This window comes from Candoia aspera, chromosome 1, assembly GCF_035149785.1.
Source record: "Candoia aspera isolate rCanAsp1 chromosome 1, rCanAsp1.hap2, whole genome shotgun sequence".
In the NCBI taxonomy this organism is placed as follows: Eukaryota; Metazoa; Chordata; class Lepidosauria; order Squamata; family Boidae; genus Candoia; species Candoia aspera.
This window is the reverse complement of record NC_086153.1, coordinates 33966546-33981157: the sequence shown is the minus strand read 5'-3', so window position 1 is coordinate 33981157 and position 14612 is coordinate 33966546. Positions and strand designations below refer to the sequence as shown.

The window sequence follows — 14612 nt, the reverse complement described above, 5'->3', positions numbered from 1 at the left end:
TCATTGAAAATGAGCATTTCAAATAATTAAATAAAATAATTACTTTATCACATTGAAATGAAAATGCAAGGGAGATCTCCTTGTTTGTGTGAAACATTCAAGTTAAAATAAGTACATTTTTAATATTATCATCATCATCATCATCCAGTGAATTTTTTCCAAATTGTAGAGATCTGCAGTTTATATTATTCTTTACAAAGCAAGTTGTCTATCAAAAATTAAAGCTAAACAATAGCAGTTGGGTGTATATATTTTCATAAAGAAAGAAATGAGGGGTGTGGGACTGTTTTCCATTCTCTTAAAAGAAATATGCATCTTACGTTCAACTTTACAAACACTAATAGAAATTAACTTTAGATGGAAGAAAATACCTCAGTAGAAGTCATTTAAAAACAAAGCCATAAAATAATATTCTCTTCCTCTGGGAAGAGGACAGAAGAGTCAAAATATAGTTTCATGCATTTCATTGTTATAAATTTCTTCACACAAATAAGGTTTGAATATGCTGGTTTTCATTGGAAGCTAAGATTTGCAAACTTTACTAGGGTTTCTAATTAACATAGAAAATTGAGCATATATGCAAGAAACAGGTAACAAGTTCTCTTAAGGTAGGAATGTTTTCAGAAGCAGAGTCCACATAGTAAACATATCACTTCATATTATCAGTCAATGAAAGGAATAAGATGTTAAACAATATAGCAAATTTGCATCACAAGCTGGGTTCTGTTACAAAACATCAATCCTGAACCTGCACAATCACCTCAATAATAACAGTTACTTTTTATTTTAAAGGGATCTATTCCAAGTAAATCCCACTATAGGAAATACTGTAGAAGTTACTCTCACATAATTATAACAGCAGTCCTGCAGTTAAATCCAAAATGTACCTACAGAATGTATCTTCTACTTATGGGATTTATTCCATAAGTACACCCTCTATTTCCTTTCCTATGCAGATTTAAAGCTCTTTCTAGCATTAGAAAGTATATAAACTAGGTTTCCTGTGGTAAGTGGAATTTATTCTACATTCACATTGCTAAATATTTCAGATTTATTCAGCTAGATAGCATAACAATTCACATGCTTTTTAAGAGTTATATTAGTTTCTTGTATCTGAATTTTATATTGTCTGCATTATCTGTTTACTTTAGGAACCTGCATATTGGTCAGTGATCATAGTAATATTGAACTAAATTTAAAAAAAAATGTGTGCAACTTCTCGACTGTATTTTTTTTTGTTTTAAAATGTGGTGATCTGAAATAAGAAAGGGGAGTATGTATGAAACACTGACATATGAAACTGTGTGTAATAAGACTCTTAGCAGGGATTGTTACATATAGCATGAGAACTAATCTGCTAACTTTGCTTACATTTTCTTTATTTTACTAAGAAATGTTATTTGAAAGCCTTGGTTGACCAAAGCCATAATGGTCAGTGGGGTAAAATATCCAAAGTCCATACGTTGACAATCATGCCAATTGTAACTTGGAATATAAAAGTCCATGATAAATAACATGAATTAATAACATAAACAGGAAGAAAAAAACAAAAGAAAAAAATTGTATCTGTGAAACTAAGAAAAGGGCGCAGATGTAATTTATTTGAATCAAGGTGATTTGATCATGTAGAATGATTTTGATGAATGCATACATGGAAGTAAAATGTAGACTTGATTATAAATGCAATTGCTAAAATATGTGGCAGAAGGTAAGAATTTTTGTGTACGTGCATGGACGTAGGAATCCATAAGTTGACGAAAGTTTCATGTTATGATTCAGTGAATGATGAAAGAACTTGGGATGATTTGGGGAAGAATTTTGAAACATTTTGAATGAATGCAATAGGGAGAATATTCTGTTACATGATATGAATGAACGGGCTAGAAACAAAAAGAATATAGAGTGCCATTCAGAGACCCAAGAATAAATTTTAAATGAGTGTCTTATTCATGCTTACACATGGTAAAGAAATCATTGTAAAACATGATTAATTTGTTTGTTTATGATAAAAGACCGAGAGAATCAGTGAAAGACACAAAAGTGATGAGAGGATCTGATTGTGAAACAGATCATTATTTGCTAGTGCAAAGGACTGATACTGGGAAAAAATGGTCATGGAAGAAAGGAAGAGAACAAAGTAGAATAAACTGGAGTGAATGTAGAACAATTACAGGAAGAAAAAGTGCAAGCCCTTTATGAAAAAAATATCAACCTGTCTTCCAATCTCAACAGAGTAAATGGAAAGAGAATGAAAGGAAAAGGTGATACAGAAACTGCTTGCAACTGAATGAAGAGAATAATGTTATAAAGTGTCTGACTTCACACCTGGGCTCAGATCTCCAGACACTTAACCCTTAATTCACCTCTCAACTAGACTTGGTGGAAGACTCCCAGACATGATTTGTCTAGATTAGAGACTGCAGTGCTGACAAGAATGAAGCCTCAAACAAGCAACTGACTGCCAACTGCAGAGCAAAGAAGTCATAAACTCATATAGCTATTCTTCAGGGTTTAAACTCTAGGCTTCTTCCTCTCAGTTTTCCAAATTAACCAATACTTGGTAGGTCGCCTGGTGGCCTTGGGCAGCTGAGGTATGTTTAAAATAGTGATCTTCTCTAGCCTGGGGCTCCTGCCTTACACTAAGTACCACAGAAGTATGTGGAGATACACTAATGAGAAGTATGAAAAGAAAAAGATGCCTGATGAATGAAGAAGACAGATGAGAAAAAAAAATGCATGTAAGAAAATGCTACCAAAAATGATGAGAGAAAGATATTTCTAATGAGTATATAGAGAAAAAAAAATAGTTCAAATAAATGTAATCAGAGAAAGTCAGATATAGTTAAGATTAAAACAAAAGAAAGATCTTTAGGGCAAAGGCTAAAATCGGCTTCATTGCCTCACATATATGGATTATTTTGGTGCATTAACCTTGAGGAGTCTGACATGCATCAGCTTTACTATTTATGAACTGTTCTATCGGGCCTTGAACATTTTGCCTGGATGTTACCTCTGCTGTGTGTGAATGTCTGAAGTTATACACATAGCAGCGCATAAGGAATTTTTATTGATCTCATTCATACCAGTTCATATTGAAATGTGTGCAAGCATATAACCTAATTTTTCCTCTCTAGATGGATTTTTAATCAGTTTTGAAAACAATCATTTAATTAGGATGTAAATTCTGTAATCAACCAAGGCAGATGGTTGATTAAGAGAGTGTTTCTGCCTGACCTCGCAGATAACCTGAATGTCAGAGCCTCTAATATTCCCAATGCTCTGCTGGTAACAGGCTGGCAGAGAAAAAGTCAGGAAGTGGAATTTGCCATCTTTTTTGCCATATTTAATTATTTATTTGTTTGATTATTTTCTTCCTTATTGGTGGCAGTTTGCTTACTTTTAAACCAGCTCTTGGACATGCTGAATTGCCATGAAGGCTTTGACTCATTCAGAATCAGTCCTTCCCTCAATCTCTTCCCATGCCATGCCCTCTGCTCTAGCACTGTTTAGAAAGGAATCACAGATGTTTCTATAGGTTTTTGGTTATGGGATCCAGTGACAGGTTTCCCCTCCAAGCCATACACCAACCCTGGGGTAAAGAGTCCTATGAAGACTGTTACTGGGCCAAGAACTGTGGAAATGCAGTTTACATATTCTTGTATACGGAAATTGGAAGTCTGATGTTGACACTGAGATCTTTACTTAAAGAGACTGATTTGTTTGCTAATTGTGTTTTCTCCATTCCTGTGGTTTAAACACAGAGGATGAAAGGAGGTGATTGCATTACTGTATCACAAGGGATGATATGGCTTGGAGGTTTTCCCTGTGTTATTTTTTTCTTTTTAGTTTTATGTTGAGCAAGGTAACAAAAGTAAATGGAAGATGATAATGTAAGCAAGCATATAAATGAATAAGTGTGCATGGACATGAGTGATATAATAAGTAAGATAATACATAGGCATCAAAATCTGGCTTTTTATATTCATCTTAACTACCAATGTTCTTCAGACATTATTTGGAAACCCATATGAATGGTAGTTTATATCTTTTTATTTTTCCTTATGGATAATTAGGTTAAGAAAGTCTTGCTTAAAGGAGAAAATTCTTAGTCTTCTTTACTGAAGTGGCCCCACAGAGTGCAATGAGAGGCCAGCTGATTCTCCATGAGCTTCCATGTCTGCCTCATTGGATTCTCAGAGGGTGTTTCCTTTCATTAAATCTTTGGCATGGTTTTGTTTAAACTGCCATATCTTTCTTTAGAACATATTACAATAACCATTGAAGACATTCTCCTGAAGTGGAATGGCCCTGTTTCTATAACTTATGAACCATATGGCATGTTTGGTAGTCTACAAGAGAAGAGAGAGAGCCCCCTTCCTTTGCCTCCTGCCTGGGCTTCAAAATTGGCAGGAATGCAATTACTAGGCCACAACAGATGGCTGATACTGTTTTCTCCTTGGTGGATGGCTCGTCAGATTCCTGTAAACATTACAACCTCATCAGATTGCTGTAAACATCAGATAAACAAAGCAATAATCTACTGTATTTTCCATAATGCTATAGAATCTACACATACTCATAGGTGTTTTACCAGGTGAAGAATGTACATACCAATACACTTGCTTAGCAAGATTATGTGTAACATTTTTGCTGTTTGCTTTGGAAGACTTTCTTAGGGATATTTTTTTTAAAGCATGTCACTTTCTCCCATTTCAGTAAAATAGATTGTACACGATCTAATGGCAATTGGATGACAATCAGACTCTCAGGAGTCCTTATTACGTGTGAGAGAGTAGTATAAGAGTTAATGGTTAAAGAGATGCTGTTGATTAGTAAGCAATGTTTATATTTACCACTTTTTATTACAAGGGAATAAATGAAATTCAGTGCCAACTGAAAGTCAGTGTAAATACAGTATTTCAGACATTAAACTGGGATTGGATAGACTCAGATTCATGACTATTCTTAGTCTTGACTGATTTTGAAAAAGTCAGTCTCTCAGCATAACCTATTCATGGGGATGTTGTTTAAAAAAAAGATGTGAGTGCTACATATGCCATCTTGTGCTCATGGAAAAATAATGGAACATACATGTAATTAATGAAAAAATGAAATTTCATGAATAGACTGCTAAATAAACAAATGAATGGCCCTTCTTGAAAAACTGGACACTGGTGTCAATAATTTGAGAATGTGGTTCATTATCTTGAATGGGGATCATGTCCCACCTCTGCCATGTAAGATAATAAAATAAAATCACATCCTCTCTACACAGTGGTATTATAAAAGACTCCTAATCACAAATATAAGCAATAATCCAAAGGGTTATCATACAGCCACAGAGAATACAATGAATAGAGTTTTGTTGTTCTTATTGTTTTTCCTCTGTTTGATTCCATTAAAGAATGCGAAGTCATGAAAGCTTCTAGAGATGCATTGGATGTACTCAGCAGGGACTTTTCTCCTTCCCTCTTTCTTGAGGCAGTTTCACAATGCCAAATTTAAAATTGGACTCCATGCTTACGGGAAAGGCTTATTGTATGTTTTAAATTACTGTGCAGTGATTTGTAATTTTGGGTGTACTGATTATGAAGACAAAGTTAATGCCATATCACAAAGGTTTTTTTAAAAACTCAATGCAATTTTGAAAGCAATTTATATAAAGTATGAGCAATGCTATTATAGAAAAATTAAGGAATCATATAAATTCTTATGCATATCCAGAGCAGCTTCCTGATTGTTGTCATAATTTGTGACATGGTATGTGCATTGGAATATTTTTTAATATAAAATTTCACTTTATTTGGTTATCAAGTTACAATGTATGAAAGCCACTGGTAAATGAAGTCACACAATTAATAAGATTATACAGCACAAATAAATATGTGGTACCTGATTTCTACTTTCCCAAAATCAACCTAGGTATTATTTGCATTTTTAGCAGTGTATTTTCAATGTGGGGGGTGGAGGGAGAGAAATATCCAGAACCATGATCTTAAGACTTCAACATTCTCATAAGGAAAGAACAAAAGCAACTTACCGTTTTAATGATAAGACGTATCATTATAAACACTAACCTGGAGGCAAAAACACTAAAGAGAAGGGATATGCAAGGAAAGAACAGAGCTTAGAAAAATAAGATAGAAATCACCCACCTTCTACATAGTTGTCTTCTGAAAGCACATAACAAGGAGGGAGAGAAAGGGGAAAAACATTCATTAAGCAGCATGCAGACTGGAACTTGCCTTTGCATGTTAGCATCATGCAAGGCATCAACACCACATGCAAGTGATCCATTGCTATTATCCAAAAGGAAGCAGGGCAGGAGAGACCTAAAGCACAGGGAAGCAGTGTTTCTTCAGTTAAAAGGAAGGGGGAATCCCACATAATATGGAAGAAAAACAAAACATGCTACTTCTCAAATGAAAGGAGATTTTGATCATTAAATGGGCCTCTGTTGTATCTGGATTTGTCTGTCATAACTTCTTGGGTTAATCAAGGATTTCAAATAGTTTTATTTTCTAAATGAAGACAATTTTAAACAGAGAAAGAGAGAAAGCTGCCGGGATTCAAGCTTCTCTGAAAGGTGCACCAGGTGCACCCTCTGGATTTAAATCCCTTTCCTTTACATCTAAGTAGGAGGGTGGAAAAACTATTCAGCAGCTAAAGAAAAACCAAGTAGAAAACTCAAAGTCAATAACTCCTATTTATTATTTCTTCACAACTTCCACAGAAAATTCTGGCATTGGAAGATATAGAGTCGTCTGTTTGTTTTGTTTTGTGCCAGAGTTGTTTGGATGATATTTTTGACATTATTCATCTTTGTGCTATGAAGTGTTTTATTTGCTAAATATCTCTACCTACAGGTTAAAGACACAGGAGTAGCAGATCCATTAAAAGTTAGGGGGGAAATGGAACCTTAGTTTAAACACTCTCTGGCTCTAAATTTGGTAAACTGGTTTAAGCTAAGCCTTCTACTGGAATAGTTGTACCACCCACTTACTTTACTGAGTATGATCATAACTTACTGCTAATTTTGGAAATTGCACTATTGGGAAAAAAACCATTGCGAGACAGGCAACCAATACTGAACATGGAATAAATTGTTAATGGTTTGTCATATGTGCTTGGTGAATTGTGTTTAGCTTGGTATGTCTGGCTAAAGATGTGTCTGTGTCTGGGGATTTACCATCTTTAGTCCTTGATGGGGTTGCACTGCCCCAAAAAGACCTGGTGCAGAATCTGGGGGTCCTCCTGGACTCACGACTCCTCCTTAAGGAGTAGGTGGCAGTCATGGCTAAGAGGGTCTTTGCTCAACTTTGTGATGTATGCCAGTTCCCTGGATCAGGAAGCTCTTCTGTCAGTCACTCACCCCCTGGTCATCTCCTGTATGGACTACTGCAATGCGCTTTACATGGAGCTACCCTTGAAAAGTATCCAGAAGTCGCAGCTGGTGCAGAATGCAGCGGTGTGGGCAGTTATGGGCACCTCCAGTGCTGCGTACATAACACCTCTGCTGTGTGAGCTGCATTGGGTGCCAGTGCACTTCCAGGTCCAGTTCAAGGTATTGGTTATGACCTTTAAAGTCCTTCATGGCATGGGCCCAGGTTACCCCAGGAACTGTCTTGTTCCAATCACATCGACCTCTCCCACCTGGTCCAGCAGGAAAGGCATGTTATGAACACCATCAGCTAAAGAATTCCAACTGATGGGGTCCAGGAGGAGAGCCTTTTCTGCCATTGCCCCCGCCCTGTGGAACATCTTGCCCCCTGAGGTGAGGTTGGCCCCCTCTCTTCTGGCTTTCTGGAAGAGCATGAAGACTTGGCTCTGCCAACTAGCTTGAGGATAAAAGAGTGTCAGGCAGCCCTGGGCGTGGTTGCTGGCTTAAAGATGCTCTCTCTGCCTTTTAGTTTCCCACTTCTATCTTCTACTTTTTGTATTTTTTTTCTATTTTTATAATGGTTTTATAACTTTTATTTGTAAGTTGCCCAGAGTCACTTTTATAGTGAGATGGGCAGTGTATGAATTGAATAATAAACAAATAAATATTAAATAAATAAATAAATATGTTAAATGGTGTGCAGGACTTCAGTATAAATGATTGTGTGAATTGCAGTCACACATACAGTATCTCAGTGTCAAACAAGAATTCTGAACCCCGATAGGTCATTTTAAAATGAGATATAGGTAACATGAATGTACATAACACAATACTAGTTTGATCATGACGTACAGTAGAGAATAGAAACTGGCAAACAGGTACTAGTCAACAGACCAAATTGATTTAAGTTGAAGTGACATGAATTTACAGTAAGCACTAGCTTGATTTGAGGATGCACTTTCTGCCTGGGATTACAAAAATAGAGGAATTGTCAAACTATTAGCAAACTACACTTGTGCCTACTGGCCTGGATTTGGTTTCATGGAATACCAACAGCAGGCCTAAATTAGACAACTAGTAATCAAAACATAGGAGGCCAGTCAGGCAAGGAAACAAAAGGAGACAAACCACAAGCTCGATCAATCAGAATTGATCATATTTGATCATAATATTCCTGCAATAATTACCAAAATTTATATAGGAAAGAAATGGGACTTTAGTTCATTTCAATTCCTAATTAATTCACCAAAGAGTTCCACCACATTTGAAGCTTTCACAGATATCATATGGTTTCACATGTTCTGTTATTCATGCAGTGATACATTTATTATGTTTTAATATATCACATCTCCCTCTCTATATCAGCTCCAGGTTTCAGAAGGCCCTTCAGAACACACCTTCAATGAACCCCCTTTCCATCATGAGTATTCCCTCATTTCCTTTGTCACCGACATTTTCCTCCCCCTTTCTTCTTCTGCTGTTTGCCAAACAAACAGCAAGAAGGCAATGGAAGTCACAACTACTCCATCTTACCAGCATTAATTGCTCAATTGCTCATTCCATTTGAACAGAGCAAGATACTGGAGAAACAAAGTTAAGAAAAAAAACTGGACTAAATGCTTCTGTCAGTGAATATCCTGAGGAGATACCAGTCTGCAGTACTCAGAATGGATCAGCCATGCAGTCCACAGTTACTGGACTTGCTAAGCGTTTTAATGTATTGGTACGACATTTGAAACTTAAATCCATTTTATTAGGGCTACCAGATGACCACTAGATTGTAGCAAAGTTAGAGAACAAATTCTATCCCTTTGCTGATCTCCAGTGGTCATCTACACTTTTGCAGTAGTCCTGTTTTCATACTTGATTTATTCTTTTGATATGTCTATTAGAATTATGTTCTCTCTTATTTGTCCATCTGGTTATTTCTGATTCCACTGTTATTTATATAATTAAAAGCCCCCTTGAAGGCTTGTGTTACATCAAAAGGCAGAGGAAGACCTAAAACAAGAATAAAGAATGTAACAAAATTGCATAAGCGATACTTAAAAGTAACATAGGAACAGAAAGTGACATGAATACAGGTAGTCCTTGGCTTACATCCATTTGTTCAGCAACCATTCAAAGTTATGGCAGCACTGAAAAAATGGGTGTGCAACCAGTCCTCAAAGTTTGCAGCACCCCCACAGTCACATGATCACGATCCATGTGCTTGGGTGCTCGGCTTATAATTACGACATCGCAGGGAGCTGCAGTCACATGATCACCATTTGCGACCTTCCCTGCCAGCTTCCCACAAGCAAACTCAATGAAGAAGCCAGCAAGGAAGGTCCCATGTCATTCCATTAAGTCACTTCTGCTTTTTCTCCTGCCTGCAGCACCCCACCCATCCATGTGCAGCCTCTCCTAGCCTCCTGCAACTTGCACACTGGCCCTTCCCTGGCCTTCCTGCCCTGGCATCCCCCTATGCAGCACTCCTGCACTCCTTACCTGGGACTCCTGCCTCTTCCCACTTAATGACCTCCACATCTTGGAGTTACAACCAGGACTGCCTGGCATTGCTGTCACTAAGCAATGTAGTCACATTACGTCACACTTCATGACCACATTGCTTAGTGATGGCAATCCCGGTCCCAATTGCCATCATAACCCGAGGTCTACCTGTACAGCTTACCACTGAATGCTTCCACCATCCTATTTTGAAAAGAACCTTCAGATGATATGTGACAGTCAAAAAGTATTAATAGTTTCCCAGACTGGATAATTTGGAGGTATAGAACAAAGAAAGCTGCCTTGTAAGAATCTGCCAAATAGTCAGGAACAGTACTTCTCCAGGATTTCAGAGAGGCAGCTTGCCTTATCCTTCCTGGAGATGGCAGAGATGGAATCTGATACTTCTATTTATTCCAAGCATTATTTATTTATTTATTTATTTATTTATATTTTCTATCCCGCCTTTATTATTTTTATAGATAACTGAAGGTGGCAAACATACCGAATACTCCTTCCTCCTCCTATTTTCTCCACAACAACAACCCTGTGAGGTGGGTAGGGCTGAGAGAGAGTGACTGGCCCAAGGCCACCCAGCTGCCTTTCATGCCTAAGGCAGGACTAGAACTCACGGTCTCCTGGTTTCTAACTTAGCCTTAACCACTAGTCCAAGACTATATACTTATTACTGCTCTTTTCATATTACAACATTCATATGAAGATTAATAACAGTTAAGTACTTGTTCAACTGCATTATAAATGGATGCTGTGGGCCAATGCAGATGCATGGTTAGGGCTGGGCTGCAAAATACCCATTTCCTCATATAAGAATAGTGTCCAGCCTCACTAACTAAGGTCTGCTGAGCTGAACTGCTATCCATCCATGCTTGAGTCAACAGAAAACTATGCCAGCATGAAATGTGTTGTTTCCATTGCCAATCCCTCTCCTGTCTCTACTGATTGAATTTCAAGTCACTGCAGTCACCTGACTTTCCCCCATGAGTGGCATCAGTTAACTTAAATAACTAAAGGATGAGCTTGGATAGTGTGAAAATAATGGGGGCGGGGGGAATATTACTTTAACCCAAGTACAGCTGAGTAAAATCTACTTAGGCCTGTCTCATTCATGGACAGGGGACGATAGGAAAGCAATATCATGGAGAAACAATAAAAAGGTGTTGTCAAGGCATCTTTGTACCATGGTTAGGTTAGGTGTAAGTGAAGAAAATTCTTAAGTGTGAATGCTTGCAACTTCATGAGAGTGTTTAATAAATGACACATCACATGCTCTAAAGAAGAAAAAAAGAATGAATATGTATCAGTGTTCTTTGTATCAGAGGTTGTTGTATCAGAAGTTTTGGTATCATGATTTATATATCAGAAGAAAAAAAGGATGTATCAGCAAGTGTTTTTATGGATGGTCATTGACCACAATAAAGATTCTATATATTTGATGTATAATAATAGCAAATCATCAAATTAGTCTATAGAAAAATAGAACAGAAAATAAGCATATTTCCTGTGAAAAAGAACTATATGGGGAGTATATTTTTCTAAACCCTAAACTTTCTAAATGAAAATTATTGTTTATTGAAGAAGCAGCTCATTCACATGCAATTTGAATTTGAATGGCATTTGCATTCCAAAGGGCAGGAACTGCTGCAGAGAAGGCACGTTTCTGTGCCCCACCAGATGGAACTCTCTAACAGATGGGATCTGTAGCATACCCTCTCTGCCTGACTGGGTGGGATGGGTTGATGTAATGGGGATGAGATGTTCCCTCAGGTAGCCTGGCCCCATGCCATGTAGGGCTTTAAAGGTCATAACCAACACCTTGAATTGGACCTGGAAGCAAACTGGAACCCAGTGCAGCTCACACAGTAAAGGTGTTATGTGTGCCACCCTTGGGGCACCAAGAATTACCCGCGTGGCTGCGTTCTGGACCAGCTGTAGCTTCTGGATACTCTTCAAGGGTAGCCCCACATACAGTGCATTACAGTAGTCTATGTGGGAGATAACCAGGGCATGAGTGACTGTTTGGAGGGCCTCTCATTCCAGGAAAGGGCGCAACTGGCGCACAACATGATGTTGCGCAAAGGCTCTCCTGGCCACGACTGCCACCTGCTCTTTGAGCAGGAGTTGTGAGTCCAGGAGGACCCCAAAATTACACAACAGATCTGTCTGGGGCAGTGCAACCCCATCCAGAATTAAAGATGGCAGTTTCCCAGAAACTGAAGTGCCATTGATCCACAGCCAGTCTGTCTTACCAGGGTTCAGCCAAAGTCTGTTGTTCCCCATCCAGGACCCCACAGCTCCCAGACACTCAGAGAGGGTGGTCATGGCATCACTTACTTCATCTGGGATGGAGATGTATAATTGGGTATCATCTGCATATTGGTGATACCTCACCCCATGGTGATGGATGATCTCACGAAGTGGTTTCATGTAGATGTTAAAAAGGAGCAGAGAGAGTACCAAGCCCTGCGGCTCCCCACAAAGGAGGGGCCGCGGGCTGGATCTCTTGCTCTCTATCAACACTGACTGGGACCAGCCCTGGAGGAAGGAGGTGAACCATGCCTCCCGCCCCTAACTCCCTGATTCGGTCCAGAGGGATACCATGGTTGATAGTATTGAAAGCCACTGAGAGGTCAAGAAGAGCTAGGATGGATGCACTGCCTCCATCCCACTCCTGCCACAGATCATCCGTAAGTGTGACCAATGCCATTTCCATCCCATAACCGGGCTTGAAACCTGACTGGAAGGGGTCTAGATAACCTGTTTCATCCAGAATCCTTTGGAGCTGGATGGATGAGAGAGAGAGAGAGAGAGAGAGAGAGAGAGAGAGAGAGAGAGAAAAGATAGAATGCAGAGGTTGATCCAATGCATATTTGAGTCCTGCATGGAAAAAAAGATGCCAGATGTTCAAGCTGGCTTTAGAAAAGACCAAGGAACATGAGACATTCTTGCTCATACATGCTGAATAATTGAAAAAACAAAGAATACCAAAATGAAGTTAGTATGTGCTTCATTGATTATAGAAAAGCTTTTCATTGTATCAAACTATGGAATGTGCTTAGAAAAGTGGGTATCCCATTGTCCTCATGGGAAACTTATATACAGGTCAGGAAGACACACTATGGACAGAACATGGCAAAACAGACAGGCTCCAGATCGGCAAAGAAGTAAGATAAGACTGCATACTTTCCCCTTTTTTATTCAACCTATATGCTGAATATATATTATGAAAGCTGGATTAGAAGAAGATTGGATTGGTTTTAAAAGAAACATCAATAACCTGCACTATGCTGACAACTGATAGCCAAAAATGCAAAGGATCTGTAAGCTCTAGTAATGAAAGCCAAGGAGCACAGTGAAAAAAAATGAGACTAACATTAAATATAAAGAAGACCAAAATAACAACAGGTACAACAGTCTTAGAATTGACAATGAAGATATTGAAATGGTAAATAGCTTCTGCCTTTTAGGATTAACCAACAACAGCAAAGGAACAAGCAGTCAAGAAATACACCACTAGCACTTGGAAGGCCACATGAAGGCCTTGGAAATGATATTCAGATGCTGTGATGTGAATGCTAATGTGAGAGATATACACATTCAACAGAAAAAGAAATATCATGTCTGATTGAAAAGGTACACAAACTCATTAGGACTCAGCTTTCCCCTACTTGCATGCATGAGAAGAGAGAGAGAGAGAGAGAGAGAGAGAGAGAGAGAGAGAGAGAGAGAGATGTCAATTGTTTTCCAAACACAACTGAAAATTTTGGTGTTAAGCTTGTAGCTCTCCCATCAGGAACCTGTCCAATCCTTAAGATCTTCAAGAAAGGCCCTTTTGATGATGCCCACCTATCCAGAGGCAGGTTTATTAGGTATTTAGGCCTTCTACATTAATCCCTTCAATATGGAGTAATGTAATAATATGGTAATTCGTATGTTTATGAGTGTGCAATGATGACACATGAGGTGTACATATTAGCCCATTTCATCCAGTTTTCTATGTTTGTCCAAAAATACAATATTAGGCAATTAAAGCTTAAAGTGGCATGTCACCTAGCACTTGCTGACTGTGTTAATTGACAGCTAGAATAAAACAAACAGTAAACCTTTGTTCTACCACTGATTTCCCAGAGCATTATCTATCTTTCACTGTAGAAAACTGCCCGGTTTTAAATATTCAAACTCCTTTAAAAAAAACCAACATAGTGGGGTGTTGACAGGGGGAGGAAACCTGTTCCTCTCTCAGTGTTAATGGCCTTTTAATATATGTTGTGATGACCTTTAAAAATCAAAGATACCTAATAACCTTAAAACAGCTGAATACCATAACTCAAATTTGGGGGCAGGGGGGAGAGGAGGATGGTATTGCATCTCACAGAATCCTTAGACTAAGGTGCAGTAGGGTTATATTCCTGCATTAAGTGTGCATTGGTATAATTGTGAAACCATTTGCACACTGGAGTCTTCTATGTTTATAGGTAGAAAGGTTTTACATGTGGCTCTTTCCTAGGGGTGCCCAATTTAGGCTGCCAAAATCTGGATAATCTAATCAGAATTAGATTTTCTATATTGCTTAATTGCCATTAAGTGGCTGATTTTTGCAGCCAAGGTAACTTATTCTGGTAATCCTATTTATTTGTTTATTTAATTTCTATAGCCACCCATCTCAGCAAGTGACTCTGGGTGGCTTACAACCATAAAAACCATAAAACAGTTAAAATAATTA

At 38.3% G+C, this 14612-nt stretch overlaps 1 protein-coding gene across 10 annotated transcripts in view; it reads right to left on the bottom strand.

Annotated features, from left to right (window-relative positions):
• Nucleotides 1–14612, bottom strand: part of NRXN1 (neurexin 1) — a 1050871-nt gene that overhangs the window by 917508 nt on the left and 118751 nt on the right. The window lies entirely within an intron of this gene.